Source organism: Corvus brachyrhynchos, unplaced genomic scaffold (genome assembly GCF_000691975.1).
Source record: "Corvus brachyrhynchos isolate BGI_N302 unplaced genomic scaffold, ASM69197v1 scaffold466, whole genome shotgun sequence".
Classification (NCBI taxonomy): Eukaryota; Metazoa; Chordata; class Aves; order Passeriformes; family Corvidae; genus Corvus; species Corvus brachyrhynchos.
Genome location: NW_008238635.1, coordinates 1,324,686 through 1,336,870, shown reverse-complemented (window position 1 = coordinate 1,336,870; position 12,185 = coordinate 1,324,686). Strand labels below are relative to the sequence as shown.

Below are 12,185 nucleotides of genomic sequence, written 5' to 3'. Positions count from 1 at the left end.
GGTGCCTTGGACTACTTGCACGTGACGTCTCTTCTGTGCTCTGATCCTGGTTGCCCTTGGCATGATCTTGAACCTTTTCTGGGGCAAGTGGGGTGAAGTGCTCTGGTTGCTGTCTGGGCCACCTGTTGTGGTCTCCTTGTCACCACACATGGACACTAATAAGGCCATCTGCTGCAGAACCTGTGTCTCGGATCAGGGATGCTCGGGTGAGCTAATGTGAAAGGACAAAAGATGCCCGCTGCTTGCAGGAGCTGGAGCTCCTTAGCCCCCCTGCAGATGCTCCTCCATACACTTTCCTTCGTGAGATTGTTCACGGGCCGGTTTAATGTGCCTCTTAATGGTGAAATTGGTGGGGTTGTGTCCACTGGAGCACTCTTCTCCTCACAGAACTGTGGAGGAGCCATGGGGAAAGAAACAAAGTCCTTGGTTTTTCCTCATCCCTAGCTCTGCTTTTTTTTATAATTTCCCCTTAAAGCCATCAGCAGACTTAATGGTTTTTTTTAAGTCTCAGCTCATTTTTTGTCCCCTTAATGAGTAATAACATCTTAAGGGCACTGTCCCATGGCTTTGTCCCTCGCAGGGCAGCACCTAATCCTGTAGTATTTGCTCAGTTGAATGGTCACTGGTTTTACTGGACTTGCATGGAAGACATGGTGTGGATCCAAGTGCAGTTCAGGAGCTGGGCTCTTGCACAAGGGTGATTATAAACTAACAGAATTTTTTATGTTGGAAAAGACCTCTTAGATAATCAAGTCCAACCGTTAACCCAGCAGTAAAAAGCCCCCCGGGGTCTTGTGGACTAAACTATGGCCCCAAGTGCCACATCCACAGGTTTTTTGAACACTTCTAGGGATGGTGATTCCACCACTTTCCAGGTTTGCCTGTTCCAGTGCTTGAACACCCTTTCAGTGAAGAAATTGTTCCTAATAGCTGATCTAAACCTCACTTAGCACAGCTTGAGGCTGCTTCCTCTTGTCCTGTCTTTATTCCCTGGGGGCAGAGCTTGACCCCTACCTGGCTACAGCCTCCTGTTGGGGAATTGTGGAGAGTGAGAAGATCCCCCTTGGGGCTCTCTTTCTCCAGGGTGAACAAACCCCAGCTCCCTCAGCTGCTCCTCACTGGTCTTGTTCCTCCTTCCTGACTTTGGGGTGTGGAGAGCAAAGCTGAGGCATTAGTTGTGAAGCAGGATGGCAGATAAGAGTCACAAACAGGAGAGGATTTGATCCCAGCCTGCCTGCTTGTCAGCCAACCTGGCTGGAGGTGGAAGGAAGGGCAGGTCCAGCCAACAGCTGGAGAAGGTGAGTAGGAGCCCTCACCCTCCTGAGGGAAGGAGGGACTGAGATCCTTGAGTTGTTCTCCCCCCTGCTCAGGACTGGGCCTACAACAGAGCGTGGATCTGACACACCCTGAAGGCCTTTCAGGATTCTAGCAGTAGGGGTGGAAATGCAGATGTGTTATGAGGCGCCGGTGTAACTCCTCAGGGGATGCTTGTGTAACACCTGTCACAGTGGAAATGACCAGAGAACCTGCGAAATCCCTCTTGTTTCTCAGGAGTTCACTTACCCCAGCTGGGTAAGGAAATCAGGATAACTGGCTTCTCTTGTCTTTAGCAGTGTAATTGAGGCAATCATCTATTTCTGGCACCGCTTGGGCACTGTTTGCAGTCCAAATACTGATGAGTTCTGTGGGACAGCCCCTGTCTCTACCTCAAACTCATCTCCTGGAGTCAGGCGATTAGATGAGACTCTTTTTCATCTAAGTGCTTTTTCTTTTGCTTTCTAATCTGTGGAGGGAAGCTGGCAGATATCATCTTTGAAGGTAAGGAAAATGGAGCCAACGTTTTGTATTCCAGAAATCTCATTATTTTCCCACTAATATGCTGATTTTGGATGCTTGGGGTTTGGCAGTGGTGCAAGGGTCATTGCTGAACAAAGCAGAAGCAGGTCCATCCTGGAGGAGCCTGTCTGGGTAAAATACGCATTTTCTACGGGTGGAAAACATGAGTTCTCTGTGTCATGTCAAGGAATGAGGCCTTGTGGGTAATTTCCCTTTGGCTCTGACTTGATGAAAGCTTTTACAAAAGGAAAAAAGTGTGTTTTAAGAAGTTACTCGATACTTATCTGTCCGGAGTGCTTTTCCCAGGCTGGATTTGGGGAGGGATTATCTCAGATTTTCATTTAGTTCTGAAATCCTGGGTATTGGTTTTATGAACTAAAACCCCTTCGCAGCAGGTTGCTTGTTCTGTCTTGTTGTTTTAGCTTGATGCCTAGGAAGGAATTTAAATTTCCTGAACGGATGGGGCCTGCGCCTCGCTGGGGTAAATCGGTGTCGTTCAAATATTTAAAGGCAGATGCATCAATACTGGCAGCTGAGGATCTGGCTTACTTTGATTAAAATCTGATCAAGATTACTCAGCCTTGCCAAGGGACTTGGATTACCAGTCTATAAAAAGAAGAAGAGGAGAGGAGAGGACATGAAATATAAAAATAATCCAATGAAGGACGTGAATCTAAACTCACTGCAAATTGAACAATAATGAAAACATCCTCCTTAAGCAGGTGGAGGGCAGCAGGGCTTGCAGGCAAGCAGGGGCTTGGAGCTGGGGTTGAGGTAGAAATACTGCCCTGGGGTTTCTCGTGGGCATGGCCTCATCTTTTAAAGGCAGATTTTTTTTTTTTCAAAGGAGGGCCTTTCTCATTAAAAAACCCCCAAGGAAGCGTTGTGGGAGGAGATGTGGGTGACAAATCCTTCGGAAAATCCTCGCCTCTGCTTCCTCAGGAGACCTGGGCTAGTGCCAAATCTCACTAGCAAAGGGGTGATTGAAGCTGAGGAACAGAAAATCAACTCTCTTACAGACTTCAGAATGTGAAATGTGCTTTTGTCTTTAGGGCTTCTTACAGGGCTTGAATTTCAACTCTTCTCTTCCATCCCAGCATTTTTTTCGCCCTGGTTCTTCATTATCTTTTAAATGTAAAGCATATTCAAGGAATGTTACTATGCCATGGGATTAGGCTTGATAGGCAGTGACTGATGGGGACACTGCACCAAGCTCATTGCTTGCTGAGCCATTTCAGGAGTCTCTCCAACCATTTGGCACGTGTCTAGGTTTCCCAAGCTTTCTTATGCTTATGGCCTCCAAACCCTGGTCTAATGGGAAGTGTCCCTGCCCATGGCATGGGCTTGAAAGCAGATGATCTTTAAGGTCCCTTCCAACCCCAGCCATGATTCCCTGTGCTCCTGTGAAGTGCCGTAGCTGTCAGTAGGGCAGGCACACTTGGGTCCTAAGCTTGTTGGTTTTTGAAGCCCCCAAATCCCTGAGGTCTGCAGATTTTTCCCTCCTCTTTATGGAGCATGCTGGCTTGCTGGGATGGGAAGCACATCCCTTGGTGATCTCTGTAGAAGACGTGGGGGGAAGGAGATCTGCGGGGGTTGCAGGACTTGAGTGTCCTTTTGACAGGCCACAGTGAGCAGGATGCACAGAGAGCTGGCTGCTCTGAGACTGGAAGATGCTCTGACTCTGTCAGAGGACTCTGGGAGCCTGGAGAGTGGGGCTGAGTGGCCTCAAAATAGTCATGGAATCCCAGAAGGGTTGGGGTTGGGAGGGACCTTAAAGATCATCCAGTTCCAACCCCCCTGCCACGGGGGGGTGATGTGAAGTGACACATCTCAGGTTGCTGGAGGGAAGGCGAGGGGGTGGCTGTGGGACCTCCTGGGCAATTATTATACACATGGATGGTCAGTGCCACCGCCTGAACACCCCGGCAGTGGTGCCAGTCTGTCCCGTTTTCCTTCATCAGAATTAGGGTCAGATGAGGATAAGATTGTGTTTTAATAAATATTTGTTAGCAAGTGCCTTCCCCTCCCCCCCTCCCCTCTGATATTGTTCATTTTCCTTGCAGTAACACGTGTGTTCAGCTTCTGTTGCTCCATGTGTCGTGCTCCGTTCCTCCATCTCACTCGCAGCCACAGAGCAGGAGGAACACTGCCAAGGCTTTTTCTGGGAGTTTGCTCTGGTCCTGCTCCTTCCCTGGCGGTGCTCAACTGATGTGTTTTGTTTGCAGGGGGAATAAAATGCTCAGCTGTCAGCTCCTGAATGGACTGTCAGAAACCAAGGCAAGGAGCAGCCCCTCCTTCAGCTCTGTGTGCAGGTGCCCACACAGCCACAGTAAGTTTTGGGAGAGAAAAGTTGCTAAGCAGTAAATGTGACCTTCTCGCCCCGTTTTAAAAGATGTGAGGCTTTGCTTAAGGCATCCTTAGCATAAAGGTTCTTCCCCCCCAGCCTTTCTCAGGGTCTGCAAGTGGCTGTGATACCCTGTGAAGAGGCAGCCCTGTCTGAGGTGTGACTGTATTCTCACAGGGTGTGAAACCGTGTTTAAAAACGTTGATAATTGAAATGCACTGGGGAGCGTGGTTTTCAAACGCTTGCTTTCTTGCTGGAGACAGGATTATCCTTACCCAGACTAAGTGGCTGCAGGGAAGGTGGAGCCGCAGTGGTGCCTGGGCCATGCCCTGGTTAACTCGAGGCTGAATTTCTGATGACTCAGAAGGGAGCCCGGCAGCCCCTCAGCTGTGTGCAGGTCTGAGGATCAGTGGTACTGTGCTTATGAACCCGCACTGCGTTGGGCAGGGCTGGCACCAAAAGTCACCTCAAGTCTCAAACTGCCTATAAAAGGAAGCAGCTGAGGGTTCCCAAGGGTCAGGTTTGCACAGGGCAATCACAGGCATGTTCCAGAGAAATAATAAGGTAGATGCTTATTATTTAATAAGAGGGTTCTTGCTGCTTGCTTCAGTTTCTTTCAGGCCATGAGAGGGAGCAGGGGAAATTGGAACCATCTGATGTACATTAGTAATGACAGATTAATGCTGTGCATGAACAGGGGCTTTATTACTGCAGGAGCTGGTGATACTGAGTATCTTCTACTTTCTGATTTATAATTCTTTCCTGATCTGGAGTCTTTGGCCAAAAATCTTTGTACTCAAAGCCTGAGGAATATTTCATGGGAAAGCCCCTTTTTTTCATGGGACTTGCCTGCAAACCTTTGCTGCCAGGTCACAGCAGCTTCCGAGCACTCGGCCACCAGAGTGGCCAGAATGGCACGGGGTTGGTAAGCAGTGGGCAGTAGTTTGTGTAGCTCTACAACCCACACCTGTGCCTGCAGCACCCTGGCCTGCAGAGCCTCTGTGCTCGCTCAAGAGGTGTTTCACCTCAGCTCTGGCTCTTCAGGTTGTTCTCTGAGCCGTCCTTAACCCTCTGTCCCTGGATTTCTTCTCTCTAACAACTGGACAGGGCAGCTGCCCACGCTCTGTTGTAACACCCTTCCTTCTTGCCTTTTTTCCCTGGCAAAAGAGGGTTAATGTGGTTTTGGCTCCTTTTTGCCCACCCCTAATAACTTGATGGCTGATTGCAGCCCTGTGTGCCAGAGACCTTGAAGATAACGAGTTCCTACTAGCTTGATATAAATAGATGGCCAGGGAGAAGGCTTTATCTTTGCCCCCCTCTGCCAAAGGAGTTCAGTCCTTATCAGTGCAAGAGCATCTGTGTGTGAGAGAATGAGGAAGAGAGATGTCATGAATGCCTGGGGGGAAAACTGTTCTTGGAGACAGTACCCTACTGCATCCTGGAGAGTCCCACTGCCATGCACAGCTCCGTGGGAAATGGAAGTACTGCTGGCCCTGCTAGGGGCTGAGCACTGTGTGAGGCTTTCTGTTGTTTGTTTTCCCTGCAGCCTTGCATCAGAGGCTAGAAGGAGTGATGCGTGTGGTGTTGCCAGCCCGACTGGGCAGGAAGCACAGGGGCAGGAGCTTGGTACTGGAGCAAAGGGTTGCAGCCTGATTCCCAGGGGGATGAGGCTGTTTTAGCCTCTGGCTGGTTGATGGGGCATCTTTCTCCTGCAGCAGCACTTGTTTTCCCTGGGGAACAGCCCCTGTTTCTAGGATGGTCCTCCAGCTCATCACCCAGCTCCCTTCCTGCCCTCTTTGCCTTTTGCAGAAAGCTGTTTAATCAAGGGTGTATCAAAATCCATCTGTCTACACTGGTGTCAACAACTTGGCTTCAGGGACATTTTAAATCATTTTCTAACTGCATTCTGTAATGGATTTTGTTGCTGAGAGAATGGAAAGCAGGGCAGCAAAGGTGTTTTAATTACATCTGATGGTGGCATCTCGCAGACCTGCCCTGTCAGTTGTTCTGGCACAGCACCATTTAGAGCCTGCTTTTGCCAGCACAGGCACGTTAGCCTGGGGGGGGGGTGGTACTGATCACAGAGGAAATCATTGCTATTTTACTACTGACATCATCTTGGAGCTGTGTCTTCTTCCTATATCATGTCATTTGGAAGCAGTGAAAACCAGACACCTGCCCTAGTGTATGGGCTTCAAACTGGGATAGAGCAGAAGTGCTCTGTTTGCTCTGAAGAGAAGCTGTGTTGCTGCAAGGGAAATGTCCCTCTGAACCCTTTCCCCAGCCCACATCTTGGTTTCACAGCCTGTCAACATAAAAACAGCTTCCCTTTTTCTGAGTCAAGCAGGGGAAGATTGAAATGCTGTCTCCAGCAAGACAGTTTGGGGGGAAGAAGGAGGGAACGTGACAGGGAAAGGCTGTTGGTCTCGCCAGGCTGAAACACCCTTGTCAGACCCATGAGACTGGATCAGCAGGTGGAGTAAGTCCTGGACAAGCAGGGGTGTATTAGATGCAGTTAAGCACAATTTTGGAAGTGCTTGCTCACCACACAAGTACATGTGGAAGTGCCAGGAACTATGGTATCTGTACACATTTGAGGTGTATTTTCACTGACAGAGCTCGTGGTCTCTGCAACGATGCCTGCGTGTTTTCTGGAGCATTCAGCAGGTAGCAGCTCCCAGTGCCCATACTTTGACTCGCCATTTCAAACTGCTTAACAGGCAGAAACTGTTTGAATCTAACCTGGGGTTTGGAGGAATGAGAGTCCGAGGAGGAGGAGGGCAGAGCTGATGTCATTTTTCTACATGAGTGCTAATATTGCTTCCATTCTTTCCGAAGCTTCTGGCTCTGATTTAATAGGTAACTCAATCCTCAATATCCACAATTTTTCAATGTTGGAGTGTGTTTGTGTTCCTGACAACACTCATCTGTGTCATTTCCTCCTCTTAATAGTTATAACCTCAGCTGCAGATTAGAAGTGCTTTGTTTGTGATTCCTGGGTGCTCTGCACTTTGATGCATCGTCTCCCGACAGACGCAGGGCAAGCTCCGCTCCTCCCGCCTGGCCTGGGCTGCAATGATGGATTAAGTGGGTAAGTAATAGAGTGGTAATGAGATAACCACTGACATCGAGCATTAACGTGGGAATAAATGAAGTTACCATCCAGAACTAATGGCCTGAACTATCACTGGGTTGTAATTAATGAATGTGGTGGCTGAGATTTACAAGGGTATTTTAGGATGCTCCTTGCATGCAGCTTTGGGTTTTATGGCTTGGTTGGAGAGAAATCAGTTAATGCCAAGAACCTAATGAATGGGCAGAAGCTGTTCCTTGTCAGTTTGTAGTGCCCTTTTCGTGGAAGAGGCCAGAATGGCACACGTGGAATATCTGCCTTCTCATTACTTCAGGGACTGGAAGAGGGTAGGATGCTGTGGTCTCTTGGTCTCTCAACCTTTTAGTGCAAGACATCTTGCAGGTCTCATTTCTTCTGTTTTATTAGGGCAGAGTAGCAGGAGTCCTGGTGGAGGCAGTCCCTCTGACATGAATCCATGGATGATTTCACTTGTATGTACAGGAGATGGCCATTGGCGTGGATTCTCCACCCAGGACCTCTGAATTGAGCAATGACAAGCTGCCCTATTCTGCCCCTTGAAGGTAGGACATCTGGTTCCTTCTTCAGGTCTTCTCCTTCTTGCTGCTCTGGCTCTGTCTCCTGCATGTCACCCCTTCCCTCATCCTGCTCTGGTGTCTATCCAATCCAGCTGCCTGTACCTCGTGCAGGAGTTTCCTGGAGCAGGAATTGAGGTGTCCGTGCCCAGGGGGCTTTGTCTGGTGACCGAGCCCTCCCTGCTCACCCAGCTTCCTCGGTGTGTGACCCTGCTTAAAGCTTCTCAGACGTGTAAGAAACATTTCAGAGGTGGTTGCTAGGCTGATGCAGGAAACACAGCAGAGCAGTCAAAATTCTTCATGATAATTGGTGGGAATACTCCAGCCACCTCACTGCTGCCTTCCTCATCTTTCCATGGCAACCCTCCCTCTACAGCAGCCCAGGTGCTCGTGGTTGGATAGAGTAGGAGGTTTTGAGTCCTCTGTCTTCCAAATCACCCCTTGGAGCATGGAGGGAACATCTGTACTTTTAAAGTATGGGCATCATATGATACAACAAATAACTTCACTCGCTCTAACTACGGCCCTTTTTTATGCTGGCAGAGACAGAAAACTTTGGCAACTCGCCTGAATCAGACCCTTGCATTTCTTTGGTGGAAAGAGCTGTTACCTAGTTCTTTAGAGGGGAGAGAAAGGTGCTGAAAGACCTGAGTGTTTCCTCTTCCTTCCTGTGGTCTGAGCCACCACACCTCTCTGTGCTGGAGAGAGGAGTGGGACCACACTCAGCATCTGGTGAGCAAAGGGAAGGACAATCTTTTTCTCTCTGGATGGAGCTGTGATGTCTCCTGCAGGAAGCCAGGATGGTGGCTGGAAGGAGCGGAGATGAGAGAGAGAGGTCAGGCATTGCCTCATCCTCCCTTCTGCTCCCTGCTGTAAACAAGGGTGTGTGGGACACAAGACAACACAAACAGGGAAACTGCCTGTTGGATGATGCCCAGCTCTGCCAGCATGGCCCGAGTTGGGCATTGCAGAGCAGAGGCATCTTCCTGCTCCCCACTTCTCTGAAACATTCTCCATGCACGTTCTAGCACCATTATCTCTTTCCAGATCTGTTTTACAGGCATTTTTAATGATTCCAGGGGAAAATGAGGCTCAACTGGCCACTGGCAAACCCACCCTAGAGCTTCCCAGACTTGGGGAGGTTGCCACTTTGTCTGGAAACATTACTTATCCTTGGTGCCGGCTCTGTAGTTCCTTTCCACATTGAAAAGGAGGAGGAGGAAGTTTCCATTAGGCTCAGAAGGTTCCTTTCCCTGCTGAGCAGGAGGAAGAAATTTCCACTTGCTGGACCAGCACAAGCCAAGACCCAAACTGGACAAAGAATGGGCGGTGTATTCAGGGATATGTAAATGCTTCTGCCCCAGCCTTGGGGAGTTTATTGCCCTCCACACAGTGCACAACGTGGCTGTCATTGCTGAGCAGCCCAGGCAGGCTGTTAAATGACAAGGGAAAATTACCCAGCCTGTTCTCCAGAAGGCAAGTGAGTAGGAATTTTCCTCCAACTGGTTCAGGACAAAGTTAATGTAGGGAGAGCCATTAAAATTAATGCTGGTAAACAAGGATAAAAACCAGCAGGGTTGTAACAAAATTTGGACCAGATTGGGTTTCCCAGCTGTCATGCTGCACACTGTCTGTCTTAAAGGCAGGGGGTGGAGGGAGGGGGTAAGCTGAGCTCAAAAAAATCTTGCTGGAGGGGGCTGTGGGGTTGGGGCATCTGGGCTCAGTTGGCACCAACTTTGTGGTCCAGCCCTCTAATGCCCTTGGGCTGGCTGTCTTTTTCTGGGAAGCAGTGATGCTGTTTTTTCTGCTGGTCATTACATGTTTTATCTATTCATGTGATTCCTCTGCTGTTCTCCAGAGGCTGCCCTCCCCGTTCAAGCCCTGCTTTAGGGCTCTGGGAATGTGTCCACACGACTGCTGGCTGCAGATGTTTTGTGTGAGCTGGTTTGGGAGCAGATTTTGGGCTGTTGGGGCAATGACTTGCTCCAAGAAACTTAGGATAAGTTCAGATGGGAAAGGTGTAAAGAGGCAATTACTCTCTCCATTTTGACTGCTCCAGTGGGAATAGGAGCATGCCCAGTTTGGGCAGAGTGAGGTCCACTGTACTGGGAGGAAGGTTTGATTCCCAGTCTCGTACTGGTGGTGGGTTCAGGCAAAATGAGGCCCAGAGCATGTCAGGGAACATACCTGGCACAGGAGCTGGGTGTTACTACTGTCTCCTAGGTAAACAGCTTTTTCCAACCCTACAGCATGCCAACATGAGCCAGGCAACTTCTCCAGAACTCCTGGCACTGGATGTTCAGCTGGCTTAACACAGTTTGGAATAAGTCAAATCTAGGATAACCAAGCCAAAATTTCTAGCCCCAGAACAGAAGTAATGCCCCGAATTTTCAGGTACCTCTGATGGCACTGGTGAGAAGGGAGAGGTACAGAAGCAGTCAGCCACTTTCTTGCAGTGCCTGAGGGAGTTGGATTGTGTGTTTGGAAAAAAAGAAGTCAAGAGTCTGAGCACCACCGTCTTCAGCACAGATGCCAACATCTGTAGAAAACTTTCCACTCCACCAGTCAGTGAAAACAACAGCAGAAATATCCTTTAATTCCTCAAAAAGTGTCATATCCCTTGTATATCTTCCTAATGATGCTGTGCTTGCTCAGATCTCAGTGGTTTTGGTGGTCCTGGGTGGTCAGGTCTTGCAGGTTGGGTGGGTTCTGGAATCTCCATGCAGCAGCTCCCAAAGCCAAGTGAAGCTGCTGAGAATAAGGAGCTGTGATGCCTCCAGCCCAGTGCAGGGAACTAGAGCTGGATGTCTGAGGTTATCCTCTGTGAAGAGATGGCAGAGAGTCTGGACAGCTCATGCCTCCTGCTGGAATGGAAAGCAGTGTGGAGAGAGGCCCAACACACGTGTCTTCTTTTGGAACTCTCATCCCTGTGGGAATCCACAGGCTGCCTCTGTGGGGAGGCCTCAGCCCCTTTTTCACCACTCAAGCTGCTGTCAGGTTGGTGTGTCAGAGGTGGAGAGCTCGCTTTTGTTTTTCATGAGACCTCACCAAAGAATCAGGGTGACAGAATTATTTTTTTGGAAGTAACTATGTGAAACGTTTTTTTTTTATTTGGATTATTTGAAAACTAAAACTGTTCATGGGTTTTAAAATTCATGTCCCCTCCAGGTTGCTTTACTTTGTTTTGTTTCTTATTCCCTCTCCCTTATTCCTCAGAGGGAACCATCCAAACCTACACAGTGTGTTATTTCTTCGAGAAATGCAATCGTTTTGCAGTCAAACCTGGGCTGGAAGTGCTTCTGGTGATTCATTTGTCTGAGAAATTTAAAAAGGCTTGGATGGAATGGGAACCAGGCTGGTTTAGGGAGAGTTTTCTTGTGTGTGAAGACCTACTTTAGCGGGGGAGTTCTTTTAAAAGCTTTTTATTGGAAAAAGAAGTTTTTATAGGCTTTGTTTGGGAGACTTGGGCTCCAGCCATTCTTCTCTTGCAGCTTTTTGTATGGTACTAAGATCTGCAGCCTGGCTATCTCAGTTCCTGCTTCCCACGCCTGCTGCATTGCAGAGTTCTGTGATCCCAGTGCCTTGAGCCCTTTGTTCTTTAGGGTCACTGCTTCTGCAGGCTGGGATGGACGTGATGCCATTCTTGCCTTGACTGTACTTTGTCCTGCAAGTCTTTCCCAAACACAAATATCATATGGGTGCACAGCTGTGTGTTGAGGGCAGCAGGGCTCTCCTGCTATCACACGGTGAGGGGTCCAGGCCCTATGCTCATCTTCAGGGTCTGCTCAAGCTCCTCCTCAGCAAGAGCCTCTTCCTGAAGTTTCCCAGCATCCAGCAAGGTTCAGAGCCGGGCAGGAGGAAGGCAGATTCGTGGCTGGTAACCACCACAAGCCACCTGGAGAACACCTTTTCGGCCTTCAGTTTCCCCATCTCTAAGCCAAGCATTTTCAAGTGGTGTGCTCTTTGGCTTTCTGTTCCCTCAGATAACAGGGACCTGTGGAAAACACCCAGGCAGTGGCTGAAATCAGAAGAGCTGATTTGTCACATCCCAAGAGTAATCCCGGTGTGTGGGGGCTGAGGCTGTTCTTATCATCTCCATGAGATGTCCCAGAGTTAGCTTGATTGGAGGCAAGGAATACCACGGAAATAGGGCTGGGTGGAGAGGCTTGGGCAGTGGGCATGCTTTGCAGGGGTGAGGAGCAGTGGCAAGTGCCAGTCTGTCTGGAAATAGAGCAAGAAGTGGGCTGCATAGAGGAGACCACCACTCCTTTAATGCCTGCTGTGAGAGCTGCCACCTCTGCTGCCTCGTGCTGGCCAGATCTGTGGTGTGACTGCTCAT

General features: G+C 49.2%; 1 long non-coding RNA gene across 13 annotated transcripts in view; it reads left to right on the top strand.

Annotated features, from left to right (window-relative positions):
- The window catches only part of LOC108447441, a 93,847-nt gene that overhangs the window by 67,542 nt on the left and 14,120 nt on the right, over nt 1–12,185 (top strand). For 10 of the 13 annotated variants that reach the window (XR_001863005.1, XR_001863002.1, XR_001862996.1 and 7 more), the window contains 3 exons: nt 4,062–4,165; nt 7,133–7,271; nt 7,680–7,834. This is a non-coding gene — a long non-coding RNA (uncharacterized LOC108447441). Of the gene's footprint in view, nt 1–4,061; nt 4,166–7,018; nt 7,040–7,132; nt 7,272–7,679; nt 7,835–12,185 lie in introns of all 13 variants that reach the window. The other 3 variants (XR_001863003.1, XR_001863007.1, XR_001863006.1) reach the window with 3 other exon arrangements.